The sequence below is a fragment of the Trachemys scripta genome, chromosome 1 (genome assembly GCF_013100865.1).
Source record: "Trachemys scripta elegans isolate TJP31775 chromosome 1, CAS_Tse_1.0, whole genome shotgun sequence".
Taxonomy (NCBI): domain Eukaryota; kingdom Metazoa; phylum Chordata; order Testudines; family Emydidae; genus Trachemys; species Trachemys scripta.
Window position 1 is genome coordinate 102660787 of NC_048298.1, and position 21604 is coordinate 102682390.

Below are 21604 nucleotides of genomic sequence, written 5' to 3' on the forward strand. Positions count from 1 at the left end.
GTCTGTTTATAGACTTTATTTAATAGCCTGACTTATCCAAAAACCTGGGTTTGCCACATGGGACTAGAAATCATCCCTTAACAACCTTTCTTGAGGTATCTTGGCACTTGTTCATTTCTGTGCAATGAAATGGTCAATGCTTTAAATGATACTCATGTCATATAACTTTAACTCTTTAAACAGGTGGTTGGGGGAGGGGAAGAGAGAATTGTTAATGTGCCTGGATCTCCACCTTCCCCTGAGGAAGGGTGACTTGACAGCCTCTGAGATGCATTTCTCCTTGTTCTAGGGCAGTTCCTCTACAAATCTGAGAATCATGCTTGGGGAATGGCTAGGAGGGGTAGGACTTGGGGAGGGTGTGTCAGGGGTGCACATCATCTGTCCCCCGGTCACTAGTGTTAAGTCTGGAACTGCAGCCTAACTTTCTCTGTGCATGGAAACCTGTGGAGGATCTTGAGTTATCTGCAGGGTTTTGTAGTGGCGCCGTCCTCCCCATGGAATGGTTTGGGGGGAACTGTCTGACCTCAGGGACCCCTTCTGTGGGTTTTTCTGCAGGTGTGAGCAATTCCCCCTAAACCCTCAGAACATAAGGCCTGATCCAAAGCCCACTAAAATCATGGGTTAATTTCAGTGGGTGCTGGATCATGGACTTCCTACATTTTTACGCTATTGTGTGGACAGCCTTCTGCAGTCTACTTGGCAGATGCTAACGTAACTGTCCTGTAATCTGCACTGTGCTACAGGAGAGAGAAGTTGCAAGCTACCCTGCTGTCCACAGAAACACTTGGTACCACTGATCCAGGGCAAATGTAAGCTGACGAGCAAGAAACGAAAGCCGCAGTAGTCCATTACTAGTCGCCTGAGCCATTCACTGCCTCTGTTATTTGATTTTGAGTATGACATTCTTGTATACACGCTGCTTACTTAGACATCTAGTCTCACCACCGTGTTAACACAGAGGGCTGCAGTGTGCACACACTCAAGGGAGAATACAACCCTGAAAATGCATTGTGTGCTTGGTCCCTATTCTGTGTGTGACCCATGAAGAATAGTAGGCTTGCTCCACAGCTAGTGTATATTGGCATAAAAGTTGACTTCAATGGCATTATGTTGATTAATACCAGCTGAGGATGTGGCTATGTTTAGAGCTTCAGAAATAGTTGCAGGAACCAGCATAGTGAGTCTGAATTTAAAGGACCTCACAATGAGCCCTTCTTGTCATTCCTTCTATTACGTAACTTACTCATGTCCAAAATGACAGTGTGGTTCTCTTTGGGGGAGAATAACTTTCCCATTTCAATTTTGGTTTCTTCATTCTGCATGATATGTTTATGAGTTTTTCCAGAAGATTACTTCTCAACAGAAGACCCTGGTATCTTGGGTGAAAGTCAGTGGGCAGAAACGCAATCTGGTAATTTGCAAGGGGACGGGGTATCAAATTACCCAGCTTGCTGTAGAAAATAGTCATTTTTATTCTGGACTGTGCTTATCTATTTTTGCAAGTACATCACTTTAGAAAGCTACTTGCTCAGCTAATCTGTAACTGTCATGGAAATGTAATTTTTCCCTCCTCCAACCCAATAACAGGCACCTGGCAAGCTTGCTTGTGCACCCGTGCATTCAAGTCTAGCAGTTTCCATGGAAACCCATCAAGCTGTCGCACTAGTTTTCTAACATGCTGCCACTTCACAAACACAGGACAGGCTGTTTTGCACAAAATTTTCTTATAATGTTATTTTCTCTTTCCTCCGAAGACAATTCAGAAAAGACCGTGTCTGCAGAATGGAAGAATTACTTCTTATTCCAGTAAAGCAGTTTCTATAAATCAGAATATAAAAATGGAGGCTTTCACAAAATCACTCAAAAATAAATTTTAAGCAATTGAAACCAACCTAGAGATGGGAAAAATGGAAAGCCCCATCTCAGATTATTAATGTTTGGACCCTGATTTCATTGGCACACAGTCTCTCTGAGAACCTATCACCCCTGCAGCGTAAATGTATGAATTCCAAATCCAAGATGAGGGACATGGCTGTCTCCATCAAGAGACTCTAATTCCAATACCAGTCTAAGAAACATGGCTCCTCCTGTTTATGGACAGTTCAGAATTCAACCTGCAGCCTAAGGTGTCCATTGGCTCCTTCAGGAGGCTCCAGAATATCAGCTAAGCAATAGGAACAAACCTGGTTCTTTTCTTGTGGAGACTTGTGAATTCTGGCCCAGTCTGAGAAACCTCACTTCTCCTCATGGAGATTCTTCATTTGAGGAATAGTCAGGTGTTAAAAAATCTGCTCCAAGTCAGAGCTCAAAAACTACTCCAGCCAAGTGATGACAGTGAACAACCATAAATATCTTGACACAATCAAGTTTTGAATTAATACAGTGATTGTTCTTAAAAATTTCTTCCATTTTGAAAGTTTCCACCACTTTAAGAACTTAAGAACGGCCATACTGAGTCAGAACAATGGTCCATCTAGCTCACTATCCTGTCTGCCAACAGGGACTGGTGCCAGATGATTCAGAGGATGTGAACAGAACAGGGCAATTTATCAAGTGATCCATCTGCTGTCATCCAGTCAGAGGTTTAGGGACACCCAGAGCATGGGTTTGCATCACAGACCATCATGGCTAATAGCCATTGATGGACCTACAGTCCATGAACATATCTAATTTTTTTTTAAACCCAGTTATATTTTGGCCTTCACAGTATCCCCTGGCAATGAGTTCCACAGGTTGACAGTGCGTTGTAGGAAGAAGTACTTCCTTAGATTTGTTTTAAACCTATTTCCTATTAATTTCATTGGTAACCCCTGGTTCATGTGTTATGTGAAGGGGTAAATAACACTTCCCTGTTCACTTTCTCCACACCACCTGTGATTTTATAGCCCTCTATAATATCCCCACAGTCCCAGTCTTTTTAATCTCTCCTCATATGGAAGCTTTTCCATACCGCTAATCATTTTTGTTGTCCTTCTCGGGACCTTTTCCAATTCTAATATATCTTTTTTGAGATGGGGCAACCAGAACTGCCTGTGGTATTCAAGCTGTGGGTGTACAATGGATTTATATAGAGGCAATATGATATTTTCTGTCTTATTATCTAGCCCTTTCCTAATGGTTCCTAACATTCTGTTTGCTTTTTGACTGCTGCTGCACATTGACCAGATGTTATCAGAGAACTAGCCACAATAATTCCAAGATCTCTTTCTTGAATGGTAACAGCTAAATTAGACCCCATCATTTTTATGGGGATTGGTTGGGATTATGTTTTCCAAAGTGCATTATTTGGCATTTATCAACATTGAATTTCATCAGCCATTTTGTTGCCCAGCCATTCAGTTTTGTGAGATCCCTTTGTAACTCTTCACAGTCTGCTGTGGACTTAGCTACCTTAAATAATTTTGTATCCTCTGAAACCTTTACCATCTCACTGTCTACCCCCTTTCCCAAATCACTTATGAATATGTTGAACAGCTCCCAGCACAGATCCCTGGGGGAGCTGCTATTTACCTCTCTCCACTGTGAAAACTGACCATTTATTCTGAACCTTTGTTTCTTATCTTGTAACCAGTTACTGATCCATGAGAGAACCTTCCCTCTTATCCCATGGCAGCTTCCTTTGCTTTAAAGCCTTTTGAGAGAGAATCTCTACACTTGTAGAACTGGTAATATCTCTCAAATGGGTAGAACCTTTTTTGGCCTGATTCTCCTCTCATTTATGCAGAGTGTAACTATTGATTTCAGCAGTGTTACTCCTGATTGGTGCAAGGAAGAAGGGAATCAGGCTCTTTAAATTCATCCCTGGTAATATAAATAATGACCGTTAGTGAAATATGAAGTTTAAATCAGTGTCTGGATTAAAAGAAAGTAAGAACCTACTCAAGAATCTAGGCAGTGATTAACTTCTAATGTTGATATCAGACATAGGATTAAAGTACAATAATATACACAAGATTGTGTTACACAATGGATATTTATAATTGATAGCAGATAGATCTGGAAACCAAAGGACAGAAAAATTTTATCAAGGGTTATGTTTTAGCAAAGGAACCCTCAACTTGTGTAAAGCATACTATCTATGGCTGAATCCACTTAATATCAATTTGCTTAATGGAAAAGTTTATCTATACCATTTAGCATTTAGTGCTAATATGCCCTTTTAATAACAATTGATAATAAGCAGTTTCCCATTTAACGCTAACTGAAAATCACTCGTCTCGAGCTCCAGATAGCACTTAATGTTACTTATTGCAAGCAGAAACAATGGATGTAACAAGTCTTGTTACCCCACGCTTTACAGAAAGTGTAAAGTAAAGGACTGCTCTTCAATTTTTATTAAAAGTTTTATTTAACTGATTATTGAAAAGAACCAATGAGAGAAGGCACCAAAGGTGTTAAAGCTTGGCTAACTGCTGTGAAAACCATGGACTAGTCCAGATGATTTAGAATCACTGCATATTTGTAGGATATTGTTGTGGATTGGTGTGGATGGGTGACAGGAGGTGAGGATCCTAGCCTGACCATCACCATCTCCAATCTGAAGTTAGGGCTCACTTTAGTTCTCACCAGGGCAAGTGGTCTTGATTCATTGGTCTGCTGATGGAGTCTGATGGACCCAAATTGCTTTTAATGTCAGTTAGGCATAGTGCTGTGCAGCAGTGGAGAATTCTACTGACGGTTTGATATTATGATTATTGCTTGTCCATGACAACTCATATAATGGCTCCTAAAAAAACTTGTCTTCATGCACCAACCTCATGGGGCTTGTTGGTGGGTAGATGACCTGTGAGAGACTAAATATATGGAGTTAGAGGTTAAAGCACAGATGGTGGCTGACAGATTCAGAGGTCAACTGAGGTGTAATGAAGGGGATATTTATTCTATCCCATACCTGATGTGGAGGAAAATAAAGTGTTTTTTCTCCTCCTTTATAGCATCTGCTGTCATCCCGTCCCATTGTTCATGATGATCATTAATGCTTTCTCAGGGAAACCAGAGAGTTAGCATTCCTCACACGAGTGGTTGTTGTGCCTTGCCCAAGAAACTGTCTGTTGAGATTTGTGATCTAGCTAATGTCATGTCTCTAGAGTTCCCTTTTAGGGAAAAGTTGTTGAGAAGGTTGTGACAGGCAATTTTGGAAGGCTCTAGAGCTCTAAAATGGTGATTGATACTATGGACTGTGAGTTGACTTGACTGCAAATCCTTGCATGAGTCAATGGCATTGCTCTTAAATGGTTCCTTTCTGCCTTTCTTCTCAGAAAGCTCAAAAATGTTTTTTCTGCCCAAACAGTTCTATCTTGTGGGGTTCTATAGAGTTCTGTTCTGTCATCTCTTATGTCCTATGTGTACATATGGCTGTGGTTGGAAAATGGTAAGAAGTTTGTGCTGCAGAAGCCTCTCTATGCTGATGATGTGGAACTGAATTATTTTGCCATACGCAGATGGTGTAATGTCTGAGCTTCCTCAGTGCCTGGCCATAATATGGACTTGGATGAGGGTAAATTGAAGAGTTTTACTCCTGGCAAAACAGAAGTGATGCTGGTTTGCTGGGAGTTTAATTTGTCTTTCAGTGTGACTTAGGTTCCTAAGCACCTAAGCCAGTTTTGAAAATGGGACGTAGGCTCCTAAGTCACTTAAGCGCTTTTGAAAATTTTACCTCACTATACTTTAATGGGTGTTACTTCTAACCTGGCCAGGGTTGGGTCATAAATATTTCTTCGTCTCTTTCTTCATTTATGTATCCATCTGTATGTATGAATACTTGTTAGTGTGTGCTGGTGCAATATAATGTTCTCATTAGCATATGTTTGGTATAGATGTATCATAGCTTCATCATCTGCAAGTAATCTATCCATTTATCTAATCTCATGTCAGCAGAGCAAGTATCATCTTATTCCCATTGTATTTCTCAGCCATCCCTTGCACTCTGCTGGATTTGTAATTCCAGCTTGCCGTGAGCGTGATGATTATGTTTTCAGTGCGTTGGCTGGTTTATTTCAAAATGTGCAATAAGTCAATTGTACCAGTGTCTGTTTTCTAAGTGAGGCAGAGAAACTCTAATTGCTTTGTCAGTGGACTTGTGTGCAGCTTTTTCCAGGGTGTTTCTCTTTGCCAGCAGAAGAATGTCCTTTTGGGAATACTTCTTCCCCAATGTAGAGTATCCTGTATTTTTGGTTGGTGATAATTAATAACACTGATGTGATTAACCGTCACTATGTTTCCTAACCTCTCCAGCAAAGAATAACATCATTTATATTGTTAAGGAAGAAAATTATGGCAGTCTCTCCCAAAGGGAAAATGGGTTTCTGGTACAATTCTCAGTTCTCTCCCACAGTGAATATAGCCTGTAGCAGCCTCTTATAAGGAAACCTAATTGCAGGGGAGCGAGAAGCCTTATGGATGGAGCTACTTTGCTGTCTGCCTGACTTGCACAGGGAAGTGAAAGGTTGAATTCAATGATATGCTAATGATTATGAGTCCACTTTGGACAGTAACTAGAAGGGTCACTGCCAGTGATGGATCATTCTACTTCTGATGCCTGCTGACACTTTATGTCTATATTTCTGAGTCAGTCTGAGGCATTCACATGCTAGTGTAGCAGCAGTGGGTATCAAAGCTGTTGATCTCCTGTGTTTGCATTGATAATTCATCTTCTCCTATAAGCTTTTGACAAGCATGAAATTTTGAAAAGGCCAAATTTGGGGTTTCATGAGATTCCTTCCTACCTCTGCTCTGACACTTATGCAAGTAAGATACTAGTTGTACGTGTTTTGCAAGACCATTAAAGAGTGGAGGCCTGGCAAGTCGTTATTAGTTCACTTGGGCAAATAATTGACTTAAAGCAAAAAATTTTGAATCAAAGATCATTTTTAAGGTTGTAAAGTCAAGCACTGAAAAGTTAAGAAATACTAGAATTAAGGTTGCCTGTGCAACTGTATGGCTTGCTCTGTGGGGATAGTACACATGCATTCTAGTTAGATGTAGGAGTTGTGAGGGGATAGAAAATGCTCAGTTGCTCTCTGGGGGTGGTGCATGCATGGTATGGATAGTACTAGGAACTGTGAGAGCCTGGAATATGCTCAGCGAGGATAGAATCTTCCGAGTTTTTAACTGTGAAACTCTAGCAAGTCTCTATTGAGCATGTGTGAACTGAGATTTTTTTCAAAGGTTTATAACTTGGCTACATTTGGTCAGCTTGTTATTGAGATGGCCAAAGGCATATTTCTGATAAAACACCATCCCCTGCCAAACTTCAAGTCCCTGCTCCAAAGCATGGGGGGCACTAGAGCATTTCAAAGAAAAGATCTCAAGAATTTTTTTTTAAATGGGCAATTTATTTTTCCTTAATCTCATTCTTGGAAATGGTTAATAATAATACTTAATAATAATTCAGGTTGAGGCAGACACCTAGCATGGAAAATTTTAGTCCAAATGATTAAAGTTGGTAAAGTTAGAAGCAACTGAAAACACAGTCTTATAATGGGAAGTGTTGGATAACCTTAATAGTAGGTAGTGCTACCAGTTTCATCAATAACAGTGTCTGCTGTATGCTTTTACCTTCAAACAATCCATAGCATACTACATATAGCTTGCAAAACCAAACTCAACCTAGGAATAATTTATCATGCTTTATCTTTAACAGTTTGCAGACTCTTGGATCATATTTATATCAGTGCAATTCTTTTTCTCTCTCTTGATTTCTCCTCTGGTTGTATAGTAGGTCAGTTTAGTTTTTATTTATAATTGTTTTTTAAACACTTGAACAACAGAGTCAGAGCTCCTACTAAAGAATCTCATAATTAGAAACAGGCTGTAATGTATTATGAATTATCCTATGCACATTGTAAACTATTACAATCTTGGGCATTCGTGCTTTCTTAGCACTTTGAGGCACGTAGTAGTACACCAATAAGCCTTTCATACTTTCAAGGTCATATTCCTGTTCTGTTTCATCCTAAAACTGTTCAGGCTTAATCACTCAATTAAATTTGTCTATGACTCAAAAATTTACAGAAAGAAAGAAAGAAAAGAAAGAAAGAAAGATCTGATTAACTTTGACATACTGGAGTGGATGATTAGGAGAAAGTATCTTATTTTGGAAAGAGAAAGAGACAGTGTTTCTAGCCAGCCACTTTTAGTGGGGAGAAAACATACCTTTTCCGAAAGGTGAGGTCTCTTCACATTGTGAGGAAACAATCTGGCCCCAATCCTGGGTTCTATTAGGATTGTTTTGCACTGCTCCACCATCGAAATGCAGCCCTCAAGGCAGCATAGCCAGCCCTTGGAGGAGTATCCAAGCTTAGAGGGCTCTTCTGGCATCACAGAGGTACCATAGCAACGCCTACACTATACTGCTCTGTGAGGCTGGTGTAGAGGGAATAGTTGAGATAGGTGTGCCTGTGATATCCCTGAGCTCCATCAATCCTCAGCAGATATACAGGTCTGAGCAAATGGAACTGTTAGATTACCTCTAGAGAGGCCTTGTGATTGTCAGTGGAGAACCAGAATTTTGACTATACATGGTGAAAGGCAGGCTTCAAAGTGGATGTTTACACCGCCACTCAGATTTGGTAGCATTTTACACTCACTTTGCCCAGGTGTGAATAGCTATACAGGGCACAAGGCAGTGGAAAATTGGGCCCACAATGGTCCAATCCCACTTTTTCCTCTCAGTGCTGTATGTGTATTTTTTTTATACCTCCACAAATCATTAGAAATGAAGATGTGTAGTTTTACATCTCTGAAGATTTAAACAAAGACAATATCTAAGATCACTTATTTCAACGTCTTTAATGATGACACACAGAGGCTGATGATCATCTTGAATTAAATTGGCTACTCTCCATAAAGAGAAACCCCATCTCCTCTCTTTAGGGGTTTCCCACCATTTGTTGTCATTCCACTGGGACATCTCAGACAACCTCTCTTCCTCTTCAGTAGAGAAAAGCAAAGTGACGGCTTCTGGTCTGCAAGTCCTGTGCTGCCGCGCACTCATTGACGTGGGCCAGAATTCATAGAGGCATCACTTGTTATTTCTTCTGTAGGAAGCCAGTAACCCTGGATCTTCGATGACCCCACTAAACATGCACACCTCTTTGGTTCTCTCTTTGGATAGCGAGGCTTGAGTTGGAGAGGCCCCCTCATGGGTTCCTTTAGTTCTGACAGATAGCTCTGCAAAAATTAGTTATTTCTCCTTTCTATCTAACTTTATTACTTATATCCTCCCATCACCATAGGATTTGCATCTTTAGCATAGGATATTTATTTAATGTTAGAGCTGGTTGGAGAAAGGTGAACATTTTTGGAAACAATGGAAGATGGCATCTTTTTTAAAAAAATGTCATGGAATCTTTTCATTTTTGAGGGGAAAAAATTGTTTCAAAATTTCAATGTTTCATTTTGGCACATCTCAGTTCACATTTTTCTCCTTGGTGACAAAAATCCCACTCTTTAAAAATACCAAAATGAGCACAAGGAAGTAAAAACATGAGGTAAAGTGGGAGAAACCCATTCTCTGGTGGGGAACAAGGGAAGGAAGTTATGAAGAAGTGTCATTTCCCCCACAATTTCAAAACAAATAAAATTCAAAAAAAGTTGGGGTTTTTTTTGTTTTGAAGTTTCATCAGGAATCAATGAAATTGTGTCATGAAAAGTTTTAGTTGTTGTTGAAAACATATATTTTATTAAAAAAAAATTCCAGTGAAAAAATGTGAGACTTAACATGGGGGAATAGATCTATTGAATCTATATTGAATCAATATTGAATCTATTTCCCCATGTTAAGTATTCTCACACCTTCTTGTCAACTGTCTAAAATGGGCCATCTTGATTATCACTAGAAAAGATTTTTTTCTCCTGCTGATAATAGTTCATCCTAATTAATTAGCCTCTTACAGTTGGTATGGCTACATCCACTTTTTCATGTTCTCTGTATGTATATATATCTTCTTACTATATGTTTCATTCTATGCATCTGATGAAGTGGGTTTTAGCCCACGAAAGCTTATGCTCAAATAAATTTGTTAGTCTCTAAGGTGCCACAAGTACTCCTGTTCTTTTTGCAGATACAGACTAACACGGCTGCTACTCTGAAACTTCTAATGGTGAGAGCAATTGGCACAATGTACCAAGGCTTGAGGTGGATTCTCCATCACTGGCAACTTTTAAGTCAAGACTGGATGCTTTTTCTAAACTATATGCTCTCATTCAAAGAGGAATTAATTCAGGGACGTCCTGTAGCCTGTGTTATGCTGGAGTTCAGACTCGATGATCACGGTGGTTCCTTCTGATTTTACAATCTCAGAATCTGTTAGTAAGACATTGCTCATTGAAGTGTCAGTGAGAAATGTTCTGTTGGTTCTCACTAACAATAATACAAATATCTGTTTCTTGCTGTTGTTGTTGTTTTTAGCATCTTTTTCTCAGCCATGCTGATAGCATGCATTAAAGAGAAAGGACAATCGCCAAGAAAAATTTGCTAAACCTTTGGGATTGATTCCTGATGCTGCCGGTGTAGCTGCCAGTTAGGAATGCGTATGAGAAAGCTGTAAGCAAGTGTTATCCCAGCCTATTAGGTATTGCAAGAGATGGATGCCTTCTGACAATCACCCTGCTGGAAGCCTGGCAGCTCAGAAAACCCCAGACAGATAGCAGCAGCAGCAACGCACACAAGGATTTCAAATGATGGCGAAATTTCTCTCGTTGCTGTGTCTGCTGCATGGATGTGATGTATTCCTCGCTTCTTCAGAGAAAGCAATCATTCAGAAAAGTAAGGGCTAGAGTGCATTCCAAGGATACAGCCAATAGAAAGGAACATCCCTGGGCAGTAGGGAATTGCAGCTCAGGGAGTCACACTACTCGCCTTTTTCCAAAGGAGGTAGTAATTTGCTGCCGGCTTTCACCAGCAACAAATTACTTCTCTGCATCCCTGCTGTGCTTTGGCTCAGCTCCACTGTGTGGTGGATTGTAGTGTGTGGGTGAGGGGGAAACTAAGCCTCTTCACATTCTCCTCTTCCTTCACTGCTGGCGTGTAAGTAGGCTCCCAGCGACCTTTATCCATGTATGCCCAGACCCAAGGACTGGGTAACCTGCATAGGGACAAGTGGGCTGGTCTTACTCCTTACACTCCTATGATGTCATCAAGGCTGGGCTAGAATCTGGCTCTTAATGTATCAAAACTTAGATGGAGCTGTGAAACCAATTTCTTTCTATTTCACTCATCCCCATGTCCCAAACTTTGGATGGGCAAGGGAATTCTTTGGGTAAACACAATGGCAATAAAAAAAATTAAGTGATATGTTGCTGTTGATTTATAGAGCGTTTATTGCCCTTTCAATTAAACGAAAGGGTGCTTTTGCTGTTGTTAAAAGTAAATATATGAGTGCATATTTTAAGAGACCATCCAGTAAGAACACTACAGTGAGTCCTGTGAAAAAATAAATATTGTCAGTCCTTTGAAAATTGTAAGTGAAATATATTACAGACTAGGCCAATGTTGATGGTATTTTATGTGAGGCATATGGATGGCACAATGTAGTTTAAATATGAAATACACTGTAGAACTGTCTATTTTAGTGAAAAAGAAACAGGCCGCCTAGTCATATTAAATCATTTTCACACTCCCAGATGGCCATTTGAGGGGGAGCAATGCAATTTGCTGTTGCTAGAAATAATTGCTGTCAATTATTTTTGCTGATTTTTTACAAGGTTGTGGATGTAAGCGAAAATTAATTCACAGTGAATATCTCCAGTTCTGATATGCTGCATCAGTAAATGAATTGTTATATGAAATTATCACTTGTGTTAGTATAACCACCCTCCTTCCCCATCACACTTTTGCCAAAGGTATTATTTCAGGTACCTAGCATTTAATTGAGCATTTTGATGACTCAGTTGAATGACCATCCTTCTCAGTGATTTGAGACAAACTTTTTTCAAGGTACATAGGAATTCTATCTATCAATAATCTAACTAGTTTTTAGCTAACTCTTCCAGTGAAAATTAATCTGTTCATTAGATTTCACTTTCGGATTCCATAAATTCACTTACTTAGTCTTAGCATAATTGCTGTCATTACTATTATATGTCACAAGATACCATGACATGTCACAACATAACCAATATACTTAATAGAATTATTGGGGGCTATGTCAGAATGTCTTAAGAGGTATTTGTCTCTGTATTTGGAAATCTCCTTCCTGTAACAAATGGACTGCAGCTTGCAATAGCCTTTTCTAAGTAACATTTATGATGTATGACAAGATTTCATAACACGTCATAAGGTGATTCACAACTTCATCCTCTCAATAACCTGATGGAGTGTTATCAACCAAATGTCAATTCTCTAGTTTTGTTATCACATCTGCGATAATTCTTCTCGAAGCTGTCAGGGAACTGGCATAATTTAGAGGTGACATATGGAGGTTCTGAAGGCAACTATATGCACATAGACAGTCAAGAGCCATAGTGAAATGGAATCTCAGGTGCATTATGGAGTTTTGTTGGGCGATATTGAAATAACTCTTGAGCGCTAAGGTGCCAGAGCCAAGAATGAATGAAGTTCATTTGTTATCATGTCACTGATTTATTTCAAAATAACCTGTAGGTCAGCTACAAGTGCCCAACTAATTTCTCCAATAGGGTGACATAAATGGCTCTGGCTCTAGACTGACAGTAGAAACAAGCTCTCCCTTCCCCTGCCAGCATTCCTGTGGGAAAAACAACAGACTGGGCCAAGGGAGTGTCTTGTGAATTTTATATTGCTGAAAGTTTAATGCATAAAAATAAAGAGGCTCAATCAGCCACATGCATTTGATCTGATAGAAAAGAGAGCAAACGCACACACCCAAGTAAAAGGAAAACTTTTCTGATCCATTTCTATTCTTAAATGTTCTATTGTCTCTATTCCACAGTAATGTCATGCCATCCAATCATAGCAGTCCACGGAGGCAGGAGTGGTTAGCAAGTATGTTTTCCTTTTTGCCATGTCAGTAATAGGGAGGATCTCTAAACCATCGACAGCGGGAAAAGAAAGAGAGAATGCTATGTTCTATGGGCCTGATTGTGCCAGTCCCTTAAGAGGGTGGGGAAGGGAGCTCACCTCTCACATGAACTTAGCGAGGGTCTCCCACAATTCATTCCTGCCTATATGCCTTCCTCTCTGGGATGCCAGAGGCTCACAGTGCTCCAGAGAGGACAAGCAGAGGAACGGATGATGTGGGTTTTGGCCCCATCCCCCTTCTTATGCACTAGTCAGGAGGAAGCCAGGTGCACTGTGGCAAGGAAAAAGGATGGAACATTCTCTAGGAAGGTGTAGTCTCCATTGCTCAAGGACTCTGTTGGGTGAAGGATTATGCCACCTGAGAAATGCACTTTCCTACCCCCCCCCCCTCTCTGTATATGGCTGTGTTATATCATGCCAACTAGCCCCAATATCCCTCCTTCTGGTCAGTTTGAGGAACACTTCCCATTTTTTCAAAGAACAGTTTCAATTGGCCCTCAAGTGCACAAGCTCATTGCATGACCTCATAGACCTTACTGTGATGAAAAATGTTCCTGAAAGTCCATCTAAATTTTACTTTGCTGGAACTGAGCCTGGATGAGAGAATCCCTTAATAGCCCATCAAGCTAAGTGTATTTATTGCGTTCTTGTTTCTAATTAGTACTGTATTCCCTAAAAGTGGCAAGCGCTATTACACTCTTTTTTGGTCTGCTAGTGTTATCTGTTGTTTGAGACATCTGACCAGCACCAGCAGCAGAAGACTCAAGCCAAACATAGAGGGAAAAACTTGTTAATGCAGGTGATTAGTGCCTTTCACTTCTGGAGACCTGAGTTCAGATTCTGTCTGAAGGCACAAATGAAAAAGAGTCAGGCAATGAGGGGTGGCTGGGGCTTCAAACTTCCGTATTGGTGTACATTAAAGTACTGTGTAGACCAGTATTAGATTAGTGACAGCTTCTGCTCCAGTGAAGCCTAGGTTTGAAATGCATGAGTGTAAATTAGAGCAAAATTTGACTCTTTCAGGCTGATTCACCATTGTTTTGCACCTTGTGTCATCATTTATATATACTTGTGAAAAGTGAGTGCGAAATGTCACTCTACTGATATATGTAGTAGCATTTTACACAAACTGTTTACGTAGGTGTAAATAAGAAGACAAGATGCAGGGAAGTGGAGAATTTATCTATATTCAGGTTGCTTAGTCTGAGTGCTACAGAGTTAGGAAATCTTGGCTCCTTCATTCTCCTTGCACTTCCTGAACTGATGAGATTAGTCTATGATGATGTAAGAGCATGGCCTCTTTGGAAGGGTGAAATATCCACCATGGGGCACGTTCTGTCAGTTCATTAATCAACAAAGAACTCATTGCTTAGGCAAAATGGAACTGTTAAAGTTTTCATGATTGCTTAATGGAAGGGACCAAAGAAAAGCCATCCAAAGCTCATCAGCTATTTGGGATTTGAATATGCATACATTTCTGTTCATAATTAATGCAGCAGGACACTCAGGATGAGGAGAGAAATCACAGGTTCTTCAGTAAAAGATTTTCAGATGAGTTGGGGCACCCTGTTCTGTTCTGTTTGACTGTCTGCTTAAGACAATAAAAATCCCAAAGGATCCTTGAGGAGATGTGTCACAGGGTCCTTTTAGATATCTCAGTAATTCAAAGTCAAACAGAGAGAGGGAGAGTGCAAGTTTGCATTTCTAGGCTAATTATCAGTTTATAAGCATTCATTAAATTGGTTATTTGATATAAATCCTGTGCTGTTTCTTTCTTTTTTACTTAAAAATTTAAGGCTCCATTAGGACTGGAAATGGGAATACATTTTAATAATTTGTAAATTTCTAGAAAGCAAAAGTTACTCAAGACCATCTGGTACTTCAGTAATAGAAACATAAATATATATATATTTTAGCTTTAAGAATAATTCAGGATTCATTTTGCAGGGCTATTAAAGCTTGTTGGTTTGGAAAGCTGATATGTCTATCCAGGGAGCTATATCACTTTGGTCAGGAAAAAAACTTTTATTGGAGGAGCCTTCAATCCCGGAAATCCCAACCCCTCCCCCAACTCAGCCCTGCCTATAATATTGAGTAGTTAAGATCCACATTTAAGATCCACAGGAAAGAACTTGCCAGAAATGTATGGAGAGGGTGTCCCACATTCCTACTTCCTGTCAAAACTGATCACACTCCCCACAAAGTCACTAGTTTATGTTCTGTTAGGGTTTGATCCAAATCCTTTGACTTAAATGAGAGCTGGTCCATTCACCTCAATAGGCTTTGGCTCAGACTCTTAATTCCTCCTTAAAACCTACCTTTGCCGTGACGTCTACAACTCACTACCAGATAAAAGCAGACAAACTGGCCACACCTATCTGTGACTACCACGATCACTATGACTATGAACTTAAGGAAACAGATCTATCCCTGTTTCCTTTTTTCCCACCACTCACCTACCTATGGGTCTCTTTATCCACCTTTTACATATTGTCTAATCCCTGGATGCTAAATTTTCTGTAGCAATGCCTATGTTTGTGTTCTTTACTTGTACAGAGTCTGGTGCAAGGGGGTCCTTATGCACTATGAACTCAATTGGAATTAATAATATTAATAAAAGGTAAAAATATCAACTTCTATTCCTAACTAATTTGGAAGCAGAAAACCTGGAATTCAACTCTTTGCGGGGTAGCCTGCTCCTGTTCAGAATGTTCTCCATTCCTCCTTTTGAAGACATGCTCCTGTTGGAGGATTTTCTCTCTGTCTTCTTCAAGAGCCTAGATCAGACCTGTTAGCCCTTGAAGGCTGCTTCTGATTAACGGGAGTTGTCCTCCCACACCTTTGATAACTGCTTCTGGTGAGGATGAGTGAACAGAAAAAAGAAATAGCTAGAAATGTCAGAAATACACTCTTCCTTGTGATATTTTAATAAGCTTGAAGCTTATGGTAATCAAGAAATTCCCTCCTCTGGAAATGAAAGGGGGTTTATGTTAATCTGTTGTGACACTGATTGTTTTCCCAGTGTGAAATGATGGATCTTCTGTGTAGCTGTGTGATAGCAGCTACACACTGTGTCACCCCCTCGCCAAGCCTGGAGACTTGGGAATGGATTTGTGTGAGGGATAACAGGGAGCTATTATCTCCTTATTTTAGCTGTCGAGGTGTCTTTAACAGACACAGTATTAAAGGACATTCCTTTTCCCCATAGATTCATCTCTAGCAGCCACTTGCCATTCTGTGGTTTCCTGAGGCACATACACCGATTTATAGTACCAGCCTTCCACACTCATGAAGAGACATTAAAGTGTGGAGTTAGGGCTGGTCAAAAATGTTTTGTCCAATTTTTTTTTTTATGGGATTTTTTTAACTAAATGAAAATTCTCATGGAAAATGTCTGCTTTCTTGAATGGTCCCTTGAAATATGTGTTAACTACTTATGCTAAACAATCTGTCCCACCCTGTATTTACTGTGACATTCTTCTTCAGGCTTGGGAAACTTAATCAGAGCTCCAAGTAAGCTCAAAAGCTTTTCTCTCATCAACAGAAGTTGGTCCAATAAAAGATATTACCTCAGGCACCTTGTCTCTGTTTCCTTGGCAACTGTTGATTATTATTTTTTTGTCAGAAAAACAAAATTGTTTGGCCAAAGACCAAAAATGTTTTCTTTTGGCAGTTTTTGACAACACATTTTTGGTTGTGAGGTTTTCGATAGAAAGTCAAAATCTTTCATGAAGACGCCCTCATTTTCCAACCCAGCTGTACATGGAATTCTTTGCCTTTGCAAAGGGAGCCAGTAGAAGTTTTGTTCAATCCTCTGCAATGGAAGATTTCATTGTGTATCACACATGCTGATAACTCCATTGACCTTTGCCCTCCACTATCTTCTTCACCCTTAACTCTGTTTTCTCTTCCACTCAGGCCCCGAGCTGTACACTTGATCCAATCATCAGCATTTCCCGTCTCCCATTACTCATCTTTCTATTAGTGAATTCAAACATGTTGAAACACCCTTTCCTAATTATAGGCCCCATTCTCTACTATGCAGGAGAAAGGAAACTCTGGGAGTTTCAAGAAACTGAGTTCCTTAGGAGTTCTTCCATCAGGGAGATGGGGTTTGCCTTCCTGTGGAAGATGCCAGGGGTACACAGGGGCACATGTGCAGCTCAGTGATCAACAGGAAGAAAGGAGAATCCCTACAGATGCATACAATACAAGAGGAGTCCATACATCTGAGTAATTTACAAGGGGGGGAATCGTTGTAAATGCATTCAAAAGGGAAACTAGGCAGAGGTATAAATTGCAAGGAGAATCCCCTCTGTGCAGGTGGCTACGTTCCAAAGGGAAACCACTCATAGGGATTAATTGCACATGTAAATTAATCATGGGCAATAGTAGTCTCACAGGCACGCTCTCATACATCATTAAAAGGCTGCCCCTCAATAGGGTGACCACATTTCCCTATGCTGAATACTGGACACCTGGTAAAATGACTCGTATTCAAGCAAGTTCAATGGCAATCAATCAGAACTATGCAGTACAAACATTCAAATTAACATCAAGTTGACTGAGCCCCTGTTAAAAAGAAATCCTGCATAGTTGGATTCTTTTTATTTCCCTTCTTATCTTTAAGGTTATAGGGCTCACACAGGGAGGGGTGACACACCCACCCCTCCCCCTCCCCCCACATGGGGAGAGGTGACACAAACACACTCCCCTACACCTTTCTCATGGGAGGGGAGGGTGTTGACCGACCGACCCAATCCTCCCTGCCTGGTGCTCTCCACCTTCCATGCCTGGCTGGGCTCCTGGAATGGACCTGGCTCTCCTGGTACCTGGTGCCGCATCTTCTGAGGCAACACTTGGGGAGGGAGGGCACGCAGGGTCACATTTCTGCCAGGGTTCAGAATGTGGCCAGCGACAGCCTTTTGGCACTGTGTGGGAGGAAAGCGACGGGAGGAGGAGGGGGGGAAGGGATGACCTGGCCCGTATCTTTGGAAAACTCTTCTCTTCCCCACCACCCCCAGTGTGACTGGGAGCAGCTTGTCCCTTCCTGCCCACACAGTGTCGAAAGGCAGCTAACACCTCCAGGCTGCTGCTGGTCACAGCTGGCCTCCGGCTACAGCACGGGCAGGAAGGGGTTAAGCCCTAAACATGCATTGTGCACCAGGGCCCAGGAATCCTGAGTGCAGGGGCTTCAGCGAACAGGGCCAGAGAGGTGGCTCAGCAGAGGAGGGTGCTTAGGGACAGAGCAGCCCCACTGTCCCTGGGGGCAGGACACAGGGCAGGGAGGTGCGGGGTGAAGAGGGTTGCTAAGCCCCTGCTCTGGGGGCTGCTGTGGAGCCTACAGGCAGGGCTGTCCCTAGGGGGATGCAGGGCCCAGGGCGGAAGTGATGGATTCATCTCTTCCGGGACCGACCACACCGCTCAATCGCACCGGCCTGCGAGGCCCCCCAAAGCGCAGGGCCTAGAGCGGTTGCCCCGATTCGCCCTAACCCAGGCATGGCTCTGCCTGCAGGTTTGGGGCGTGAACAGGCTGGAAATCACTTCCTCCCTCCCACTCCAGAGCTAAGTTGAGGGGCAGAGAAGCTTCACTGTGCCAGCAGTGCTGTGCGGGTCTTTGGCACATGCAGGGCTCGGCTTCTCCTCGCCAGTGCCCAGGGACAGAAGGTCTTGGGCTTTCCCGGGGCGCCGACCCAGCCAGAGGCAGCGGAGGAAGGAAGGAGCCTGACAGCCAGACTATTGGTGAGCTGAGCGCTCCGACCAGGGGCTAGTTCACCGCACAGCGCTGGGAGTGGGACACGTCCCACCAGGAGGTTATGGAGGAGTAGCAGGGTTGGGGGGAGCAAAGGGGCAAAGCAGGGAGAGGACAGCGAGAGGGGGAGCACATAGAGGGCCAATGGGTGGGAAGCAAAGGCAACATGTAACCGGCCACCACCTGGCGCCTGCCAACACGCACCAGCCACCACAGCTCACAGCATGCAGCCAGCGTTGGCCAGACGGCACGCAGCGGAGGCTGTGCTGACTGACCAGCAGGGGGAGTCGCAAGCCCCATGTGCTGTATCTTCACCCCACGACCAGCCTTACACACCCACCCCCGTTGTCAGCCACTGGACCCCCGCACTCACCGCTGGTGGGCAGGTGGCTGGCAAGCAGGGATCCAGCCAGTAGCAGTACCCACCTGTACTGATGCGGGGGAGACAGAAAATATGGGACAATTTGCCCGTTTTTAAGAAAAAGGCAGGACATCTGCAAGAGGGCTTAAATACAGGACTGTCCCTTTAAAAACAGGACCTCTCAGTTTCTGCAGAATCTGTTGTGAAAGAAGTTAGGAATAGTGTGGAATAGTGTAGTATTAAAAACAAACAATGAAGAATCCTAGCCAAACCCTACCTTTTGGGCTGGGTCAGCGGCAGTCACATAACTAGCTCTTACTGCTATTGTATGGGGTGCTCTGCATCAGGAGGCCCTCGCAAGCATGCAGAACGCACAACAGAAGTTGGACAAATAGTTAAAAGACTAAGGAAGCCTTGAGGTTAAAAATAGCGAAGCTGAGCTCCTCTGTGTTCTTGGATGTGCAAGCAATTCAGACCCAAATGGTGTAATTACCTGGGAGAGCTGTTGTAAGGACTGAGCAGTGCTATGAATTTGTGTTGCCTTTAGGCACGTTCTGTCTCTTTCTCTTTGCCTGAGGCCCTATAGTTGGGAAAAACACACAGACCCACAAATCCTTCTGGCTCGGCCGCTCTCTATTTCCTGAGACAGCGAGGGAGAAAAGTGGCATGACTAGTTTTCAAAGTTGGTTCTTTAAGAGAGGAAAGCAGAGGGGGCTGACTTGTATCAACTGCCAGCTTGCAGCATGTCAGGGGACTTAAGAGGGTGTGGATTGCTCTGCATTTCCCAAAGCCCTGTTTCCAGATGAACTAACAGTAAAACAGAGGAAAAATGGATGGTAGGTGGCTATAGAATGGTGGGGGGTTTTCAGTTCTCTTTTCTGGATGGTCCGGATGAGTCTGAGATGCTGGTTAGTGTCTCTTTTCCATTCATTTTGAACCTTTCCCCTTCAATTCAACCATCTTGGCTGTATCTCTGCTGTAAAATCTGTGCTCCAGCTGGGAGGATGAGAAATGTGGAACCTTTCCAAAAGCTGTTTGTTGGTGATGGCGATAGCATGGTTGGATGGGCTCATTTGAACAACGATAATCTTTTTAATACTGCTAAATGCAAAGTCATATATCAAGGAACCAAGAATGTAGGTCTCGCTTATAGGATGGGGGACTGTGTTTTGGAAAGCAATGACTCAAAACAGGACTTAAGGGTCATGTTGGCTAACCAAATGAATGTGAGCTGCCAGTGTGATGTGGTAGCTAAGAGACTAAATGCAATTCTTGGCGGTATAAGTTGAGGACTATCAAGCAGAAGTATGGAGGTGTTAGTAGTAGTGTATATAGCATGACGGAGACCACTACTGACAAATTGTGTCCAGTTTTGGTGAGCACATTTTAAAAAAAAGGCAACAAATTGGAAAGGGTTAGAAAGGAGCCACTGGAAAACAAGCTTTATAGTAAAAGACTTAGGAAACTCAATCTGCTGATTAACCTTAACAGAAGGTCAAGAGTTGACTTGTTCACAGTATATAAGTACCTATATGGGAAAAAGTTTCCAATAGCCTTTAACCTTCTAAAGCCACAACAAAAATCAAATGACTGTAAGGTGAAGCTAGACAAATTTTGAATTGTAAGGATGATTAACTACTGGAAGAATTTAGAGGAAGATGTGATGGATGTGATGGATTCTCCATCACTTGAAATATTTAAACCAAGATTATTTCAAGACAATGTCAGGATTGAGCAAAATAACTTTCTACAAATATGCTCTAGCTCAGGGGTGGGCAAACTTTTTGGTCTGAGGGCCACATCTGGGTGGGGAAATTGCCTGCAAGGCCGGGGCAGGCGGTTGGGGTGCAGGAGGGAGTGTAGGAGGTGCAGTGTGCAGGAAGAGGCTCAGGGCAAGGGGTTGGGGTTGGGGTTGGGGTAGAGGAGGAGTGCGGGGTGTATGAGGGAGCTCAGGGAAGGGGGTTAGGGTGCAGAAGGGGTGCAAAGTGCAGGAGGGGGCTCAGGGCAGGGGTGCAGGGAAGGGTGCAGGGTGTGGGAGGGGCTTGGGTGCAGGAGGGGTGCAGCAGGGGGCTCAGGGCAGGGGGTTGGGGTGCAGGAGGGGTGTGGCAGGGTTAGGGTGCAGGCAGGGGGCTCAGGTCAGGGAGTTAGGGTGCGGGGTGCAAGACGGGTTCAAGCTCCGGCCTGGTGCCACTTACCTGGAGCGGCTCCGGGGTGGCAGCAGTGTGCACCGGGGCCAGGGCAGGTACCCTGCCTGATCTGGCACTGCGCCGCTCCCAGAAGCAGCTGGCACCACATCCCTGTGGCCCCTGGAAGGAGGTGTGGAGGGGCAGAGGACTCCGCACGCTGCCCTTGCCGCATCTCCAGGTACCTCCCCCGAAGCTCCCATTGGTCGCGGTTCCCAGTTCCCGGCAAATGGGAACGGTGTGGGGTGGTGCCTGGAAGCAAGGGCAGTGCACAGAGCCCTCTGCTTCCCCTCCCCCCACACACACCA

The 21604-nt window shown here is 42.8% G+C and overlaps 1 protein-coding gene across 2 annotated transcripts in view; it reads right to left on the minus strand.

Annotated features, from left to right (window-relative positions):
- Positions 1-21604, minus strand: part of CHRM2 (cholinergic receptor muscarinic 2) — a 205569-nt gene that overhangs the window by 32414 nt on the left and 151551 nt on the right. The gene's annotated exons all lie outside the window — the stretch shown is intronic.